The sequence below is a fragment of the Herpailurus yagouaroundi genome, unplaced genomic scaffold (assembly GCF_014898765.1).
Source record: "Herpailurus yagouaroundi ecotype Mexico unplaced genomic scaffold, PumYag 162, whole genome shotgun sequence".
Taxonomy (NCBI): Eukaryota; Metazoa; Chordata; class Mammalia; order Carnivora; family Felidae; genus Herpailurus; species Herpailurus yagouaroundi.
This window is the reverse complement of record NW_024412403.1, coordinates 4,435,894-4,444,531: the sequence shown is the minus strand read 5'-3', so window position 1 is coordinate 4,444,531 and position 8,638 is coordinate 4,435,894.

Genomic DNA, 8,638 nt, shown 5'->3' with positions numbered 1-8,638 from the left:
TTCAAATCCTAGGACCTTTACTGTGCCGTGTCATACAATTCTGGGTGTACAATATAGGGATCCAGGGCTTACAGCGGATACCCCATGTGCATCACAGCACGTGCACTCTGTTACCCTTCCTGGCTTCATTTTTATGCAACTTCCAGAAAGAGGTAGATACTCACTACGGTTCTCCTTGACGTTAGCCCTTAGGCACGTACTTTCAGCCTGGGGATCGTGATTTTCCGCCAAGGAGAACATTTCTGAATTCGCGTGCAGACCACCCCAGCAGGGCTGTGGTCAGCCGTCAGGGCGCGGCCGGGGCAGCAGGGGCCACGGGGTTGCAGCCAGACCCTGACTCTGGGTCTGGCCTTTCCAAGCAGGTGACCCTGCCAACCTCACCTCCCCGAGGTCAGTTTCTTCCTGAGCGAGACCAGACTAATTGTTGCAAATACCCAGGAAATTCCTACATTACACTTGGCCCGTCAGTGACGCCCTCCGGCCTTTCTCCACCTTTCGGCAAAATGCTTCGTTTCCAGGGGTGAGCGGTGTGACTTACGTGTCACCTGTTCCTGCGAACTAGCACTTTTTTCCAGTGCCTGGTTGCTTCCTTGTTGCTAAATCTGATCTTTGTTTTTAGAGCTTTCTCTTCAAAGGGTTTCCGAGGGATACACAGCACAGCAGGAACTTCCTTGGGGAGTCCCCTCTTTTCTACCCCCCCCCATCTTCCTCTTTCTACAGGATTTACCACCCCCAATGGCTCACAGACATGTGACCTGATTTCCTGGTGCCCCTAATCAACACACGATTCTCCTGTAGAATCATCACCTGCTGCTTACTTCCTCCTTAACCCCTTCCTCTCCCCAAAACTCTGAGTAGATGCCCCCGTATTACTCAGATGTTCGTCTCGCAGTATGGAGTGGATTAGTCTGAAAAAAGGAGTCAAACCGGTTTTTATTTTGTGGGATCTCTTGCAGTCTTTTCAAGCAACCGTCAGTGCGCTTTTTAAATTCTGCCTCCCAGGGGCCGTGTTTCAAACCGGCTGGCAGGGTTCGCTGCTTGCCATTGGGATCTCCCTCCAGTGACACACAATTCGGTGTTGTTTACATTGTGTGCGTTCTGGGACCCACCCTTCAGGAAACATGTTACTTATGGATGTGGCAGTGTAATAGAAGTCATCGCCCTAATCGGATGAAAATCCATAATCGAGAAAGTCCATAATCGAGACAATATGGCTTTTGATTGACGTTTGGATTCGATGCGTGGAGACAAATGGTGAGAAGGGGAAAAATGAATGAATCCTGATGTTTGAGCATATCCTTTTCTCGGTAAAACCCTGTCAAGGGCTTAGAATAAGGATGGCAACCCTAACTCAAGCTCACGCCAGGTCTCATCCACCCTCCAGGGTGCTCTCTTGCTCTCCCTTCCAGCCACGCTCACTGCTCACTCACTCCCACCTCGGGGACCCCACACATGCTGTTCCTTCTACCTGGACACGCTTCACTCCTTTTTGCCGGAATCACCCTCAGCTCTGGCCTCAAAGCCTTCCTTCCTCAGTGAAGCTCCCCCTGACCTTCTGATGGGCTCAGATGCCCCGAATTTATGCGTTAACGGTGCGCATGCCTCTAGCAGTTGGCCTGTGGGACTAGATGATGTCTGTCTGTGTTGTTCTCTGTCTACACCTGCTGCTGTCCCGTAAGCAGGCACGGTTCATACAGAGGCCGAGTGTGCTGAGTGAAGGACTCACCTTCATAAACACTTTCAAGTCTATCCCAATGAATAAATCTGTGGCGCCATTTTATGGATGAGGAAGTCGAAGCTTAGAGATAGTAAGTCTGTTACCCAAAGGCCAACAGCTGGTGAATGAAAGTCTATTTTCCAAAGCCATTGAGCTAAAGTTTCCCCAACTGTTTCTTAAAACAGACCTGGCTTTGGCTGAGTTACCCGGATGAGCATGCTACTGTCGACTTCCCTCGGGGCTCCCTGAACCCTGGTTTGTAATCCAAAGGGCAAAGGGGTAATGCGGTCTTTCCGGGCTAATCCTAGGACGAAAGGACAAACCAGGAGCTGAATTCTCGTTTCCTAGGTGGGGCTCTCCTGGAGGGAGGGGCTGGGGTAACAGCCCCCAGGTCTCTACCTCTGGGAACCCTTGTGGAGGACAGGGGTGATGGGAACCAGTGTCCCACACAGCGGTAGGCCTGTCCTGCGACATGCGGGAGGGGTTTTCACCTGCTTCTCCAGTGAAACAGAATGAGTGAATGAATTCTATCGGCCTTGCCAATAATGGTCTGGGTGCCACTTTTAAAGAATGGTTTCTATATGAAATGGGATTTTCTCACGAGGTATAACTTAACACAAACCTTATCGATCTTTTACACTTTAGTGAGAATTAGTATTCACTTGCCCTCTGACACTAGCCGTATAGAAAAGAGAAGGGCAGGGAAGCACCTGGGTTATAACAGGCTTAGGGGTCTAAAACACTAGGAGGGAATGAAAGGGCCTGACTACAGTCTTTGTCCAATTTATAGTCTTTGCTGGATGGGCCCCGTCTCCAGGAGTGACCCGGTACCCAAGAGCTGTAAAGAAGGGGGTCCCCAGAAGGAGCAAGTCTGGCTTGAGGATCCACTCACTCCTGCCCACTCCCTCCTCTGTGGCAGGCGATGGTGAGCAGGTGTGATCCTAGCCCAGGAAACATGACACGGGTGTGACAGGCCCCTCGGGACCCCAAGCGGCTGCGTATATGCCCAAGACTTGCCGCACTCTGGAGCCCTCCGGCACTCCTGTTGCCCGAGGCCACGCCGGGCCCCCCTGCCTTGCCCCCGAGCCCCATTTCGTCCTGACGGGCTGGCCGGGGTCTCATTTGGCAATTACGTGCCAGGTCCCGTTTGGGATCAGGATGTCGCGGTGGACCAACCAGCAGTGACCTGCCCCGGGGTGGGGGGGTTGCTGCTGGGGACTGGAGCCCACTCCTGGGGCGTGTGCCTCTGGAAGCCACACAGCGCCAAGCAAGGATCGTGCACCGGGGGTTACGGGGCCCTGCCCCAGTCGCCCGTGTGGTGCGGCCGCGGGGTCTGGACTCCCCGCCGTGGCCCCAGCAGGTGACTCTAGTCCCTGCAGGACTGAGTCCCCCTCCTTGTTGCCTTCCCCGCTGTAGGTTCTGCACCCTGGAGCCTCTGCCTCACCCGACGGGCCGTCACCCGACGGGTCGTGAGGTTTTGCACAGACCCTGCCGCCAGCCACGTCTTCCTAACTTTACCGTAAATTGCCAGGAGCTGAGCTTCCAGAGCAAATTACTCTGTTAGCTAGTGGGTCCCAGTTTGGGATACGAACTGTGGTTGTGGCCTCTCTGGGGCCATCAGCCGGCTGCAAACGTTGATGAGGGCCAGAGAGGCCTGGAAGACAGGCCCGGAAGGGAAACCGAGAGGGGAGAGATTGGCGGGTGGCCTTTGGACCCTGGGGAGGGGGCAGACTTGGTGGGGGGGGGGCGCCTGCCGTGAGAGGGGTCAGAGAGCACAGTGCAGGCGCTCTAGGGAGGGGAGCAGAGCAGCCCCCAGCCTGGGGACCACCGCTGTGTGGAAGGGAGGGGCAGGAGCCATCGGGGAGGAGGCTCTGTGACCTTACTAGCACTTTCCGGGTGTTTCACGGTGGTTCGTGCGAGTCTATGGCACGTAGCGGCGAGCATTTGAATCGTGACTCGGAATTTCCGGTGATTTTACAATGCTGTAAAACACTAGACTTGGTTCCTATGGCTCCTGTAAGGTACACGGGGCCACTATTTCCATTTTATGGAAGGCGCTGTGCAAACACACAAGCATTCCCTGGTCACACAGCCCCTCACGACTAAGCACAGAGAGTGAATTCCGGAACTACCGGATCCCAGGGTGCTGGCAAAGTCCACAAGATGGGTTCCTCCAGGCTGACGCCTTTGGGCCTGTTTCGTCCCCTTCCTGTGTGCAGGGCGCCCCCTCCAGAGAGCAAGGATGAGCACAGAGGCCCAGGGAAGTGGGGAAGCCCGGGTAAAAGGCGAGCGGGCAGAGGTGGTGAGGCAGCGGGTGAAAATGTTGGCTTGCGGCCTCATCCAGGCGGCATCGGGAGGTTCCCAGACCCCAGACAGGACACCTGCGGGCTGCTCCCTGACCCTCTGGCTCTCAGGTGCCGGCCCTGAGTCCGGGTGAGCTTCCCTAGCACCCCACTCGTCTCCTTACGGAGCCCCCAGGATGTCCTCTAATCCCCTCTCCTAAAGCAGGCCTGGCGATCACCCGGACAAGGGAGGTGTGCCGTCCTAGAGCCTGTCTTCTCACAGACACACTCCCTGGAGACATCCAGACCAGCGGGAGACCGCGTGTCTCCCCTCCGGAGGGGCCTGGGGGCCTGGGTGAGTCCTGCGAGTGGGGACAGGGCCCCCTGGTACAGATGGAACTTCACAGAGCAGGTGGTAAAGCATCAGGTCCTCCGAGGGGGGGGCCGAGGGGGGCCCACGCGGACAGCCGGTGTCTCCTACAATGACAAAATGACAAATGAATGACACATAAACCCACTGCGCCCAGGGAGCCAGCCGGCAAGTGCTCCCGGAGTGAGCTTGCCGTGGGTGGAGGGGAAAAGTCTCGTATGACAAGTCGTCACTACTGGGGCCCAAGTTCACTATTACGTGGGGGAGGGGAGAGGTAGCACAGGTAACATCCCCAGAAACAGCACAAAGGGACACCAGGGCCTCCTGATGAGGTGCACGTTTCTGCCCCAAATGCATCACCTGAACTCAACCGCGAGGAAACACTGGAAAATGCACATGGAAGGACATTGTACTCAATAACTGGCCAGCACTCATTGAAAGAGCCAAGATCCTAAAGGGCAAAGAGGAAAAAGGACAAGAGAAACCAGAATAAAGGAGATTAAAAAAGCATGACAGTGACACACAGCTTGTGACTCTGGACCAGAAAAAGGACATCCAGGGTGCACTTGGGGGGTCTGACTGTGTATGCAGGTGAGACCGCGGCATCAGACTGATTTCACCCCGGAGTTTGGTGATGCACTGTGGTGTGGACGGCCTCATCATCTGCGGAATCTGAGTGAGTGGAGAGTATTCGGGAATTCCGTGTCCCTTGTTTGCAACATTCTTGGGCCTCTAGAATTATTTCAAAGTGAAAAGTTAAGCGGCGAAAACATTTAATAAAGCAAGCTGAAGGATACATTTATTTATTTGTTTTAAAATGTCTATTTACTTTTGAGATAGAGAGAGATCGTGCACAAGCAGGAGAGAGGCAGAGAGAGACACACACAAAATCCAAAGCAGGCTCCGGGCTCCGAGCTGTCAGCACAGACCCAGCGCGGGGCTCAAACTCACGAACTGTGAGATCAGGACCTGAGCCAAAGTCGGACGCTTGACCGACTGAGCCACCCAGGTGCCCAGGAAGGATATATTTTATTTTCTTGTTTTTTTTAAAAATATTGATGTTTATTTATCTCTGAGAGACAGAGAGAGCGGGAGACACAGAATCCCAAGCAGGCTCCAGGCTCCGAGCCCGACGCGGGACTGAAACCCACGAACCGTGAGATCATGAACTGAGCCGAAGTCGGTCGCCTAAGACTGGAAGACTAGGAGGACAAAAAGATGGAAAACACTTGCGAGAAACGGAGTCCCAGAAAATGGGGTAAGAAGATCTAATGATTATCTAAGCGGAATTCTATAAGGATATAATAGGGACAGTGGGAAAGCCGCCAACACTCAACAAGATAATGGCTAGGAGCTTTCCACACCGTTCACAGACATCAACTCATAGACCTAGGAGGCCGAATGAGTCCAAAGCAAGTAAATAAAAAGGGAATCCATATCTAAACACATCATAGAAAAACTGCAGAGCACCAACAGAAAAGAAAAATCATGAACACAGAATCATACTTAAAATTGGAAAGGAACAGGGGCGCCTGGGTGGTTCAGTCAGTTGAGCATCCGACTTCGGCTCAGGTCATGATCTCGCAGTTCGTGGGTTCGAGCCCCACATCGGGCTGTGTGCTGACCTCTCGGAGCCTGGAGCCTGCTTCGGATTCTGTGTGTGTGTCTTTCTCTCTGCCCCTGCCCTGCTCGTGCTCTTTCTCTCTCTCTCAAAAATAAACATTAAAAAAAAAAAAAAAAGTTATGATAACCAAGGCAGAGCGGTATTGGCCTGGGATAGACAAATGGACCAGCGTAATAGAACAGCATCCAGAGGTAGACCCACACTTATCTGTTTGATTGATTTTTGACGAAAGAGCCAGCGCATTTCAGGGGAGAGAGGACAGCCGGGAAGCTGAAACAAAGGATATCCATATAAAAAACAAAACAAAACAAAACAAAAAAACCACGCCTCAGCCCCTCCCTTACACCAGACGCAAAAATTAATTCGCAGTGGATTATTGACTCAAATGTAATAACTAAAAGACCAAACCTTTATCTTCGAGCAGGCAACGATTTCTTAAGCAGAGCACAGAAAACACTGGACACGAGAGATCAAAATTGATCATTAGATTTCATTTGGGATCCTTCTAATAAAAATCATGAGGCAAATGAACAGGCAACACGCAGACCAGGAGAAAATATCCCTAATCCATACATCTACCAAAGGACTTGTATCCAGAATACACAAAAAGCTGCTACAACTTGATAACACTCATGATGGTTATAGTCTTCTAGTTTCAGAAACACAGTTTCCTATACGCTTGTCAACGTTTCAGTAATAAATAGAGTCCAAGCATGGGTTAGCTGGATTCTCTGTTTAGTCTTATGCAGGCTGCACTCAAGGTATCAGCTTGGCTGTGTTCTCATTCGAGGCTTGACTGGAGAAGGATGTCTTCTAAGCCCACTGACTGCACGCTTCCTTGTAGTCGTTGGGCTGAGACCTTAGTTTCTCATCAGTTTTGGCCAGAGGCCACCTTCAGCCCTTAGAGACACCCCAGATTCCTGTCACCCAGGGCTACCCAAAAAGATCCCTTGTTTCCTCAAAGCCAGCAAGAGAGTGAGGGTGAGGTTGGGGCGGGGGGTGGGGAGGAAGGAGAGAAAGGGGGAAGGGAAGACAGAGAGGGAGGAAGTCCAACAAGGATGCTGAAGCCTTATGCGATCGTGACCACATACACCCAGACACCACGGTGGTGTTCACTGGTTAGAAGCAAGGTGTACATCTCCCCACACTCAAAGGGAGGGAGTCGCACAGGGTGTGAGCCCCAGGACTGGGAAGGGGGGGTCACAGGGGCCACTTCAAGAGCCTGACTACCACCGAAGCAAGTATAGATCCAACTTTTCCTGGACTTTCTGGAAAAGCTGTAATATACCAGTAGAGCTATAACAAATAAACAGAATTGAAAAATGTGAAGGACACAGAAATTATTCTGTGGATAGAAAAAAACATTTTTTTAAGGATCGTGAGTACTTTGGCCAGATTAAAATGATAAAGCAAATGCTGCATGACCTGAAAGAGAAGCTATCAGAGAAAAAGAAAGCATGTATGTAAAATATCAATCTAATAGTCAATATAAAATTTCAAAAATTAGATTGTAAATAAAGGCAAGGAAAACTCTCAGGAAATAGAAGCTCACCACATTTCTAGTTTTTTCTTCCCCATATCTCAAATCAATAAAAGTATAAATAGTGTATTCTCAGTATTTAAAAGTTATGATGGAAAATTCCAGAAGACATGAGGTGAGCTTTGGGGAATGGAATGGGTAGGGGTAAGGGAGGGAAAAACTGTTTTATGATGACCCTACTTTGTGTGTAATAATATTGCTTTGATTTGTAAGATACAGACATTTGGAAAAATAAGACCATTGTTAGCCAATAATGGCACCAGAGCTGCAACCAGACAATGAATGACAAATCTAAGAGGACTCACAGTCTGGCATATTTGGGCAAACATAAAATGGTCGAGATTGTGGCCCCCAGCCTTATGGATTCAGACCCCTGGCTTTTGAGTGGGTGCTTTTGCAGCAGTAGACTCACATTAATCAACTTAATAGACTCCACTGTATAAACCAGAACAATAACTTACGATTTATAATAAAGTATACAATTGCCTGAGGGACAATTTTTTCACCATGGACACTCGGCCTAGGAAACTAAACACTAACCAGAAAATTGCAATGGTGGATCTGGACCCCAAACAAAGGAGTTGGTTGAATGAATGGGGTGTAAAGGATGTTTTGACGGAAGAGTCTTATCTGGGGTACGGGAATAGTCACAGTCCTTGCCCTGGACTATGCTTTATGAGCCCGGTCAACGTCTGTCTCTGTGGCCATCTTTTTTCTCTGCTTCCTTTAGCTGATAAGCCTGCCCCACATTCACACACCCAATGAGATTAAGACATTACAGCATTCAGGTCATTGTCGGGACTCAGGGCGGGCTCAGTCGGTAGAGCATGTGACTCAATCTAGGGGTTGTGAGTTCAAGCCCCAAGTTGGGTGTAGAGATTACTTAAGACATTACATCATTCAGGTCATTGTCAAGTCAAGCTTTCTGGGAGCTATTCTGTACGATTAAGAAAGTTTTGCATATCTTTGCCCTCATGAACTCTTTCCCTGTTTCAGTTTTACTCTCAGAGGGCATTCTTAGTTTTTAGTTTCAAGTACTTGAAAAGCTGCTCAACTATATTCCCCAAAGCACCAAAACAGTTACAAACAGTGTGTTAGCTAAAAT